This window comes from Pteropus medius, unplaced genomic scaffold, assembly GCF_902729225.1.
Source record: "Pteropus medius unplaced genomic scaffold, Ma_sr-lr_union100, whole genome shotgun sequence".
Classification (NCBI taxonomy): Eukaryota; Metazoa; Chordata; class Mammalia; order Chiroptera; family Pteropodidae; genus Pteropus; species Pteropus medius.
In genome coordinates, this window is record NW_024352783.1 from 6,991,104 (window position 1) to 7,002,649 (window position 11,546).

Consider the following 11,546-nt stretch of genomic DNA (forward strand, 5'->3'; position numbering starts at 1 on the left):
AAAAAAACCAAACAAACATAATACTCCTAAAGAATAAGAACTAGTTTAGGGGAGTGCTCCTTACAAGATTAGCAATTATTATATATAAATCTGTATTAATTAAGTTAGTGTGGTATTGGTACAGGGATATTCAAATAGAGAAATAAAATTTAAAATTTTTTTTTTAAAAAGCCCAGAAATAGACCCATGTGCGTACAGAAACTTAGTTAATGACAGAGTTTACTGGAAATCAATATAGAAAGGCTGGACATTTCAATAATTGGTTATCTATATTAAAAATAGAACAAAATTAAACCTGTTAGTCGGCCATGTTGCTGAAATGATGCTGTGTAACAAACATCTCCCAAAATCTTGGTGGCTTACAATAAACAATATTTATTTCTCATACACGTCTTTAGTTAGCTATGGCATATATCAGTTCAGATTCAGGTCTGCTCCACACGTCTATCATTCTCTGAACCAGGCTGAAGGAGCAGTGGCTACCTGGGACATGCATGGTTCATGACACAGATAAGGAATTCAAGAAGGTAAGCTAAACAACACAGCACATATAAAGTCTCTTGTTGGATGGGGCATACATTACAGCTACTCACATTCAATGTACCATGTTCAAAGACAGTGGGAAAGTGGAGTATATTCTGCCAATAAACCATGGGAAGGTCAGAGAAGAAAGAAAGAATTGTGAGCAAATAATATAGTTTACTATAGATCTCTACCTCATACCAAACAAAAAATAAAGTTAATTTTACAGACTTAATGACATAAGTGTAAAAGACAAAGTTATGAACATTTTAGAAGAATATCTTTATATCCTTAGGGTAAGAGACAGATTTTCAAATATGACACATTAAAAAAAACTATAAAAACTGATCATTTCAACATTAAAATTTAAAAACTCTGTAAAAATTTCAAAGTGACACAAAACATTTACAGTGTATATGAATGGCAAAGGATTAGTACCCAGAATATATATAATACCTTTCCAAATAAATTAGAAAAACAGACCTATGCATATGGCGAACTTGGCATTTGACAGAAGTGGTATTACAAATCAGTGAGGAAAATCTAGACTATTCCGTACAACGCACTGAGACAATTGGCTGTCTATATGGAGAAAGATAAAATGAGATTCTCTACTCATACTATACACCAAAATAATTCTGGATTATTTAAAAAGCTAAATACGAAAAGCAACATTTTATCATTTTAAAAGATAATATAGAACATAATTAGGCACTGCTTAAGGAAAGAGTGTCTTAAATGAACACTGAAAAGTCATAAAAGGAAAGGTGGGTAAATTTGGCAATATTAAAAAAAATTTTGTATATGACAAAACACCCTAAACAAAGTTAAAAGTGAAGTTATAAACTGGAAGAAATTTTTACCACATGTCAAAGACAAAGAATAAATATCCAGAATATTTAAAAGATGTCTTAAACATACCGCAAAACACTGTTGAAGAAAGCCTGGCAACATTTAGAGATGAACCGAATGTCTCCTGTGGTTGTAGCAGAGTGTGTGGTGGGTGGAGTGTGGGCGTGTGTGTGTGTGTGTGTGTGTGTGTGTGTGTGTGTGTAAATACATATGTACCTGCACGCTACTCTCCACAACTTTGCATCAGTAATTCTTTTGACTTAGAATATGCCCTTTCTCTATTTTATTCCTGGAATTGAAAAAACTTCATGAAAATTAGTTTTTCCTTCCTTTATACTTCTCTGACTCATTTTGCATCCTCTAGTAGACAAGTTTTAAAATATTATGATTCACTGTGATTATTATTGTATTAGTCAGGTTGGGCTACCATTACAAAATACCATGGACTGGATGGCTTAAACAACAGAAATTTATTTCTCACAGTTCTGGAGCCTGGAAGTCCCAGATCAAAGTGCCAGCCAACTCAGTTCCTGATGAGAGCTCTCTTCTTGGCTTGCAGACAGCCACCTTCTGTGTCCTCACACTGCCGTTCCTTGGTGTGTGCACATGGAGAGATCTCTCTTCCTGTTTTCATAATGCCACCAGTCCTTTCAGATTAGGCCCCATCCTTATGACTTCATTTAACCATAATTAGCTTCTTAAAGCCTAATCTCCAAATACAGTCACATTAGTGATTAGGGCCTTAACTTATAAACTGAAGGGTTAAGGAGGACACAATTCAGTCCTAGCAACTATTCTATCTCCTCTACTCCTATTTTATTAAACAGGTCTTTGAAATCTGTACAAATTTTTGAGCATCTGTCACAAGTCCACCTCTGTCCTAGGTATTAGAGTATCAAGATGAGTGTTTGACCAGCTAATTATGTAGATAAATCTAAAGAAGCAGGTGAAAGAATTCTAGGAGGAAGCATGATATGATCCTAGAAAGAGGAGAGGGAAAAAAATGTAAGCAAGTGTTCCAAGATGCGTTTAAATTTGCATCAAATAGGAGGTGACACCATTCTCTTTGAGGTGGACGGAGGTATAAAATCAGATGCTCAACAGGCCTAGGACAAGAGAGTGCATTTTTAGCCTAATTTTTGGTAGATGCTTTCACCATCTGGGTGGCATCTACTATTCTGTCTTTTCTCAGAAAGGGCTGCAGGGCTGGTCTTTCAGGGACCGCAGGCACTCATAGATCACAGGATTCACTGTTAGCTAACCTCAGCAGGTTTTGCTGCTTAAAACATTTGTGCCTTCATCCCAAGAGACAAAGTTGCAAATAGCATCAGATGCCAGCAGTAATCTACAAAGACAGTATATACACTGTGTCCTACAAGAACCCCTACTCAGTTCTTGGTGGTGGCAGCCCTGTTCGTGGACCTAGCTGGCAATGACCATCAGTTGTTTCATCTTCATCTCCTGCTGTTCCATCAAAGGCCCTAAAGAAAGTAATAAGTGATTTGAAGACAGTGAAAGTTTGCAGCCTAGCCCAGGTTTACAGCTGAAAACAGAATGCATATGTTCACATTCTCTGGGCTCTTAGAGGGTGGGTACACACTCGATAAATGTTTATTTAGTGCCACTAGAGCCTAGCATTGGGCTATGCAATGGGAACATAAAGACAAACAAGAAAGCTAGGCTTCCTGCTGTCACAGAGTTTACAGACAGCTAGAGGAGTGTAATGGTTAGTTTTACGTGTCAACTTGGCTAGGCTATAGTGTCGTTATTTAATCAAACAGTAATCTAGGTGTTGCCATGCAGGTATTTTGTGGATGTGGTTAACATCTACAACTTTTCACTTTAAGTAAAAGTGATTACTTTTATTTAATGATTTAGATAATGTGGGTGAGTCTAATCCAATTAGTGAAAAGGATTTAAGAACAAAACTGAGAGTTCCCTGAGGAAGAAGAAAGTCGCCTGGAAACTGCAACATGACTTCCTGAGAGTCTGAGCACGCCGTTCTGCCCTACTGAACAGGGCCTGCCAGCTCCCACAGTTGCATAAGCCAATTCTTTGAAATAAATCTCTTTGTGTATATGTGTGTATACATACTAAGTATACATACACATATATAAAGAGATTTATTTTAACCCATTTCCCATTTGCCCCAAGAATACTCGCCAGCAGCGCTTGCGGCTGCAGCGTTTACCCCTAGATAGCTTGCGGGTTACAGTCCTAACCTTACCCCCACAGTTTGCCACAAAATATCTCACTTTTATTATTATTTTTGCATTGCTCTAGTATATCGATAGTTTTCGGTAACAAATGACATCATTCTATCTATAGCATTGTTTTAAGTAGTGGTATTTCCATTTACAAAACATAATAATTCTTGATCACCGAAAATGTCAAATCCCAGAAAACATAGCATTCCTACACATGACATTAAATTAATTCTAGCAGTGAGCTGCACTTTTTTATTCTAAATGGGAAAAGGGTTAAGGAATATATCCCACTGCTATATAGATATAGATATATAAATATATATTTCTCTCTCCTACTGGTTCTGTTTCTCTGGAGAACCCTGACTGATCCAAGGAGACTCATACATTCATAGGAATTGCTAGACAGTATCCTAAGTGTTATGACTGGGGAAGCCTAAGTCAGACCCCCCAGATCTGAACTTTGGATCCATTGTGTACTAGATGCACCATGACTTTGGGTCAATTCCTACATTCTCGAAGCCTGTTTACCATCTGTATGCATTTACATACAGCATCTCTCTCACAGGGTTATTGCAAGGGGTCAAAGAGGTTAAGTTCTTTGCCCAAGAACACACAGCCAGTAAGTATGGAGCCAGGATTTACATTCCAGTGCATGCATCCTTAATCCTGTGCCCTGTCACTTTGTTCCTTGGGGATTACATTTCAGCTGTTTGCTCTTTAACAGACACTTTTGCATAGACAGCCCCATACACTGTTACAGCTTTAGCTCCGTTCTGCAGAGATGCCTCTCAAATTTATACCTTGACCCAATCCTAGAGTAAAATTCAAAGTTTCCATTACATTATGGCACATTGGCTTCAAATCCAACATATCTTAAATTCAAAGTCATCTTTTTCCCTCACCATCAACAAGTCCTGGCTTTACCGCTCTCTAGTTGTATGATCCTGGGAAAGCTATTCACCCTCTAATCTTCAGAGTTCTCATTTGTTCAATGGGGCTGAGTGTGTCTGACGATATGAGGAAGGCAGACACATATCACAGCTAGTTTCTACATCTCTCTGTGTCTGTAGGACCTGCTTCAGTGTCTGTCTGATACATTATAGGTACTAAATACATTATTGTGCTTATTCATTCAGCTACTGTTCATTCATCAGCACCAACTTTAATTAATTGCACAACAGGATACATCGATTTAGTCTTAACTCGCTACTTACAGGCTAATTTTCCAGGAAAACCATCATTTCCCATTAGACCAAGTAAATAAGGTGCTGCAATATGGCTGTTTCATTTCCATTTTATGTTAGTATATTGCCATCTAGTGGAAGATGTGCAAGTTACAAGCAAAAAGAGGAAAGGGGCCTGCAAGGAAAGGCAACATCCTAAAAGAAATGTTTACAGGTCTGAAGACTGATCCATAGCATTGTTGGATTTCAACAACTATCTGAAAAACATAAATAACAGGATGTGTCTAATGTATTAAATAAATTATAAATGAACACTATAGCAAGTTACCAGCTCATAATCTTGTGGTCTATAACTTGTTCTAAGCAAAATAAAAAATGAAAAAGAATTAGCCCTCCTGCAACTAACTGCTTTGCTCATTTTCAATTCTCCAATGCCATATGTTAGATGTAAACCTAAATTAAAGAAAAGCTACTTGACAAGGGGTTAGATTTCTGGATGGCTCTACCTTTAGCTAAGCAACTCTATTTTCCTTTCCAAATAAGTTACCATTATCTAGTGCTTACCATGTGCTTGGGACTATGCCAAATGCTTTTACATGGCTTATCTATCTTATTTAATCTTTATGAATCCCTTCTCCCCATTCCACCCTCCACCTACCCAAAAAGGGGTAGGTAATCTCACTTATGACTCTCATCTTATTGCCTCATCTGTAAAAATAGGATAAGGGGCTTTCAGTGTCAAAACCAGGACATGGAAATGGATCCACAGCCCAGGTCAGCCTGACTCAAACACAAGTTCTTCATGACTACATTTTCCTGCATACTGTATCTCCTGCATTCTAAGAATGCTGTAAAGATGTAATAAGTCATGTAAAGCACTTTTAGGAAAAAGCACAATGTTTGAAAGCTTACATAGCAGAATGTTAATACCACAAATATGTGTAAAATGCTTTATATTCTATTGAGACAACCATTCACTTTATTTACAAAAGTATTCAGTAAGAATTGCTTTTTCTCAGTAGTGATGTCCCCTCTTTCATTCTTGATTTTAGTAATTTTAGTCTTCTTTTTTTCCTAGTCAGTTCCTTCCTTCTGTTTACTTTGGGTTTATTTTGTTCTTCTTTCTATAGTTTCATAAGATGAAAGATTAGACTGTTGATTTGAGATCTTTTTTTTTTTAAACTACTTTTTAGAGAAGTTTTAGATTCACAGCAAAATTGAGAGGAAGATACAAAGATACACTCCCTACACATGCATAGCCTCTCCTTTATCAACATCCCCCACATTGGTTGCAATCAAATGAACCTACTCTGATACATAATCACGCTAAGTCCATAGTTTACCTTAGGGTTCATGTTTGGTGTTGCACATTCTATTGAGTTTGGACAGATGTATGACATGTATCCATCATTATAGTATCATACAGAACATTTTCACTGCCCTAAAAATCCTTTATGCTCTTCCTATTCATCCTTCCTCCACCCCAATTCTTACCAATCACTGATAAATTTTACCATCTCCATAGTTTTGCCTTTTCTAGAATGTCATATAGTCAAAATTATACAATATGTATCCTCTTCAGACTGGCTTCTTTCACTTAGTAATATGCATTTAAGGTTCTTCCATCTTTTTTTAATGGCTTGATAGCTCATTTCTTTTTAGTGCTAAATAATAATCCTTATTCTGGGTGTACCACAGTTTATTCATTCACCTACTAAAAGACATCTTGGTTGCTTCCAGTTTGATAAATATTAATAAAGCTGCTGTAAACATCCATGCGCAAGTTTTTGTGTAGACATAAGTTTCATTTCACTTAAATAAGTAACAAGGAGCACAACTGTTAGATTATATGGTAAGAGCATGTTAGTTCTGTTAAGAACCCACCAAACTGTCTTCCAACATAGCTGTACCATGTTGCATTCCCATGAGCAATAAATGAGAGTTCCATTTTTTAATAGAGGTTTGTTATAAATTTCCCTCTAACCGCTGTTAACCACCCATAAGTGTTGGTATTTCGTGGTTTCATTTTCATGACTCTCAAAGTTTTTTCTAATTTTCTTTGTGATTTCTTCCTTGACTCTTGGTTATTTTAATGTGTTACTTTCCACATATTTGTTACTTTCTCAAATTTCCTTATGTTGTTGATTTTTAATTTAATTCCATTGTGGTCAGAGAACATACTTTGTATATTTTTAATCTTTTTTATATTTATTGAAGACTTTTATGGCCTAACATATAGTCTATCCTTAAGAATATTCCATATGAACTTGAATAAAACATGTATTCTGCTGTTATTGGGTGGAGTACTTAATAGATGTCTATTAGATCTGTTGGTTTATAGTTGTACTGAATCCTCTATTTCCTTGTTGTTCTGCCTAGTTTGGCTACCCATTATTAAAAGTGAGATATCGAAGTCTCCAACTATTATTGTTAGATTTCCTGACCACATTACCCTTCACTAGAAGAGCAACTAAGTTTTTCTAAATAAGTTTTTCTTTCTAATTACCATGTGCCTAGGATTATGCTGAATATTTTACATAATTATCTCACTTAATCACTAAAAAATAATAGTGAATCATTTAGTAATAATTGATGGTCTATTTCTCCCTTCATTTCTCTCAGCTTTTGTTTCATGTACTTTGGGGCTCTTTTGTCAAGTAAAAATATGTTTATAATTGTTATGTCTTCCTGATGGATTGACCATTTAATCAATATGTAATATCCTTATCCCTTTTAAGTTTGTCTTAAAGTCTATATATAATAAGTCATCCTACAGATTTCTGACTACATGGTTCCTGATGAAAAGCAAGCTTTTAATCTTATTGAGTATCCTTCATATGTGATGGGTTATATTCTCTTATTGCTTTCAGCATTCTCTGTCATTGGCTTTTGACAGTTTGACTATATGTTTAGATGTGGATCTCTTTGAGTTTATCCTAGTTAGAATTTATTGTTTCTTGGGTGTGTAAATTGTTCTTTCTTCAAGTCTTTTATCAAATTTGAGAGGTTTCTAGCCATTAATTCTTCAAATATTCTGATCTTTCCTCCCTTCTCCTTCTGGGACCCCCTTAATGTGTATATGTTGGCATGCTTGGTGGTGTCTCACAGGTCCCATAGGCTCTGTTCATTCTTCTTTATTCTTTTATCTTTCTGCTCCCCAAACTGGATAATTACAAATTTTCCTATTTTCAAGTTTTCTGACTCTCATTTGACTGCTCAAATCTGTGGAACTCCTCTAGTAATGTTTTCATGTCAATTATTGTGTTCCAAAATTTCTATTTGGCTCCTTTCTGTAATTTTTATCTCTTTACTCATTTTGTTCATAAATCATTTTCCTAATTTCTTTTAGTTCTTTGTCCATGGTTTCCTTAGTTTCTTTGAATATATTTAAGAGTTGACTTTAAAGGCTAAATTTCTAAATGACTGAGGCTTCATCAAGGATCATTTCTGTTGACTTTTTTTCCCTCTTCATGAGTCGTACTTTGTTTCTTTCATTGTCTAATTTTTTGTTGAAAACTGGACGATTTAAAAATACAAGGTGGCAACTCTGGCTAACAGGTTTGTTGCCCTCTCCCTTTAAGGTTTGTTGTTGCTGCAAATATATTGTACATATATGTTTTAGTGACTTTCCTATACTAATTTTGTAAAGGCTATCCTTTGTCATGTGTAGTCACTTAAATCTCTACTCAATTAGCTCAGATTTCAGCTAATAATTATATAGGGATTTCCTTAAGTGCCTGAAACCGTATGTCTCCCACCCTTTGCTGAAGGGCTCATGTGATTGGGGCACATCTTCAAGACCAGCAGTTTACGACTCTACCTAAGCTTTATTTCCTGTTTATGTAGAACCTCAAGATTATCCAGAGCTGAGAGATTAGGGCCTTTTCAGGTCTTTTCCTGGGCAAGCATCCCCACACATGCATGTGGCTTTCTACATTCCCAGGAATATGTTGGGGCTTTTAAAGCCTCCTATGGATATCACACTTCCCATATTTTTCTTTTAAGTTTTTTGACCAATATCTTGTTTACCCCAACCAGTATCACCATCTCAGAGAGCTGTGCTATTTAAACAATTGACACTGATTGTTTCCAACAAACAACCTAAGGATAGTGCTTTTTTTCACTGAGTCAGGTTTAATAAAGATAAGCCCTATGATTGGGACTTTTCTAGGGAGCTGCCAGAAAAATCAAATACTGTCTACTCTCTGAGTATGGGGCTTCTTGTATAACTCCAAATACATCTGGGGGAATTCCAAACTATTCCAGTAGCTGCTAGGCTGCTGGTTTTCACAGGTACTGTGGTTTAAGGCTCCCAGTTTTCAAGGCTTCCACAGAGCTGGGGAGATGGGGATGGGATCAGGACAAGTTAAAACACCACAAAGCTTATTGTTCTTACAGAGATTCAACCATTTTCCTCAAATACATATTCCTCAGATTGTTGCAATCCTTTGGTTAATTTCTAGTTTGAAAAAGTTGACTCTGACAATTTCTGCCAGTGTTCTCATTGCTTTTATGGAGGATCAGATCTTTGGAGATCCTTACTCTACCATTCTTGAAATGTTTCTCCAGGATTTCTTTAAGTAGAAAGTAAGATACAAAGGGTTTCTCTTAAATTAATGCAAGCAGCATATACTGAATTCACTTAAAATATCAGACATTCCACCTATGACATACTGTCCAAATGAGAAAATTGTTTGGCTTCTCAAACTTCGCAGCAGAATGTTGGCACTAGTTTCCAAAGTCTATGGAATCCACCACTCTCAGTAAGAGCACAAAATATTAGAACACCAGAGTACAAACTCAAATCTACCAGCTTTCTAACTCCACTTGAGCGATGAGGGTCTAAGGGACAGAATGCCCACCAATAACTGCAGACCAGTACTTCTGGCACCTTCAGACCCACAGCCACTTTTTATTATAAATATTCTTAAACACTTTTTATTATTCTAAAAAAATTATAGATGGATAGACAATACAACTTATCTCAGGCATTTTTTAAATCGATATGATGTCTAACTATAATATAAAGGAAAAATAAAAGGAAACAACTTATGGAAATATGTAATTCAACATAAACGTAAATGGCCACAACTACTGAAAACACAGTAATCAGATGCTTGCATATGTACATATATAATTATCAGGAATGTAGCCATTACAAATGCAGACTAATGCAACTACAGCAGTTTTGACTTTCAACTCAAATGCCATGAGCAATTTTGCCAGTAGGGACAGCTTTCAAAATGGTGAAATACTCTTGGTAAATTACTGAACAAAGAGTACAACCTCCCTTCACATGACAGTTGCATATTTCAATAAGTATTGCAAATCTGCAACAACAAAAATAAGTGTAAAATGAAGTTTTTAAATGTAAAATGAGACTAATAGTCCAGGCTCAGATAATTATTGTCAATGCTCACCAGGTAGAGACCATGAGGAACAGACACATGGTTAAACAAAGTTGAGTTTATCAGCACTTTTCGCACAAGGGCTATCACACACCACGGAGTATTTCAGTATAAAGGTGCTACAAAGGGCTTATTATAGGATTTGGGCCTGTTAGATGATTTCAAGAAGGGTTCTATGAACCATAATTTTACTCTGGATTGGGTGCTTTCAGAAAGTAAAGCAAGTCTATGAGTGAATATTTTAATTTTAATCTAAAAAGTAAGAAGATCAGAATGGTCTAAAGCTGTATATAGTAAAGCAGCAGCGGTCACTCATGTAAGTCAGGAGGGGGATGTTCGGTCATATTTTGTGGTTTACACAGTATTCTTGTTTCTATGCTCTATCATGATCACACAGTTTCCTTATTTTTGTCTTGCTCGCTCATGTTCAGAGTGGCCTTGTCAGATGTTGCTGTTGCATAAAATTGTTTATGTCCAACAGGAAAACACCACAGCCTAGCTATTATGGTCAGGTCAGCTTCCAGCTAATGGCTGTCAGGGGTTGCTTTTCCTTTGTCATTATAAACAGGATTTTCATGTACATAACTATTCATGATACAAGACCATTTTTGGTCCTGCCCTATGCTCTACAAGTGCCTGGCATCCCTAGGCTTCATCCACTAAAATAATCAATTATTGTGTTAACCGATCCTTCTCCAAATTACAAAAGCACCCTCCCTTGGTGCCATCTCCATGAGAACCGCTGCTCTGAATATTCTAAATCCCACCCCTAAATCACATTAAAGTAAGGATACAAATGTAAGAGTATATCAGTCTATGTCCTCACATAACTACCTTACCAAGTTGTACTCTAATGGCTTTGCATCAAAAGTGGACTTTTAAAAAGCTATCTAGATCAAAGGCTATTTTATTTACTATAGAAATTATGCCAAGAGCATTAGCCATCACAGCAGCTGGTGTTCTCTACAGAAAGCCCCCACAAGAAGTATGCTAGATGCCTACCCGATGTCCTTTTTTCCCTACTAACAAAATCTCTTTTATTCAAGACAGCAATGTGCCTACCTTAATAACCTGCTTTCTCAGACTTCCTTACCCCTGGGTGACACCATTTCAGCTAATGAAATAGCAGCAGAAGCATAAGTTTCCTGTGATTTCTGAGATGCTTTTGCTTTTCTGATACAAGGGAACAGATGCAACCAGAGCCTCCTTTCTTCTTCCTTCCTTAAAAATAGATTGTAACAGGATAGTAGTTACCAGAGGGAAAGGGGGGAGGAGGGAGGTCAGGGTCAAATATATGGTGACGGAAGGAGATCTGACTTTGAGTGAACACACAATGCAAAATAAAGGTGATGTATTATAAAAATGTACACTTG

General features: G+C 36.4%; 1 long non-coding RNA gene across 1 annotated transcript; it reads right to left on the reverse strand.

The window, feature by feature from the left end:
• Positions 1 to 202: 202 nt before the first annotated feature.
• Positions 203 to 11,448, reverse strand: LOC120589798 (uncharacterized). The gene is made up of 2 exons (XR_005649567.1): positions 11,236 to 11,448; positions 203 to 2,855 (listed from the first exon to the last, which is right to left on the reverse strand). It is a non-coding gene; the product is annotated as an uncharacterized LOC120589798 (long non-coding RNA).
• Positions 11,449 to 11,546: the final 98 nt, after the last annotated feature.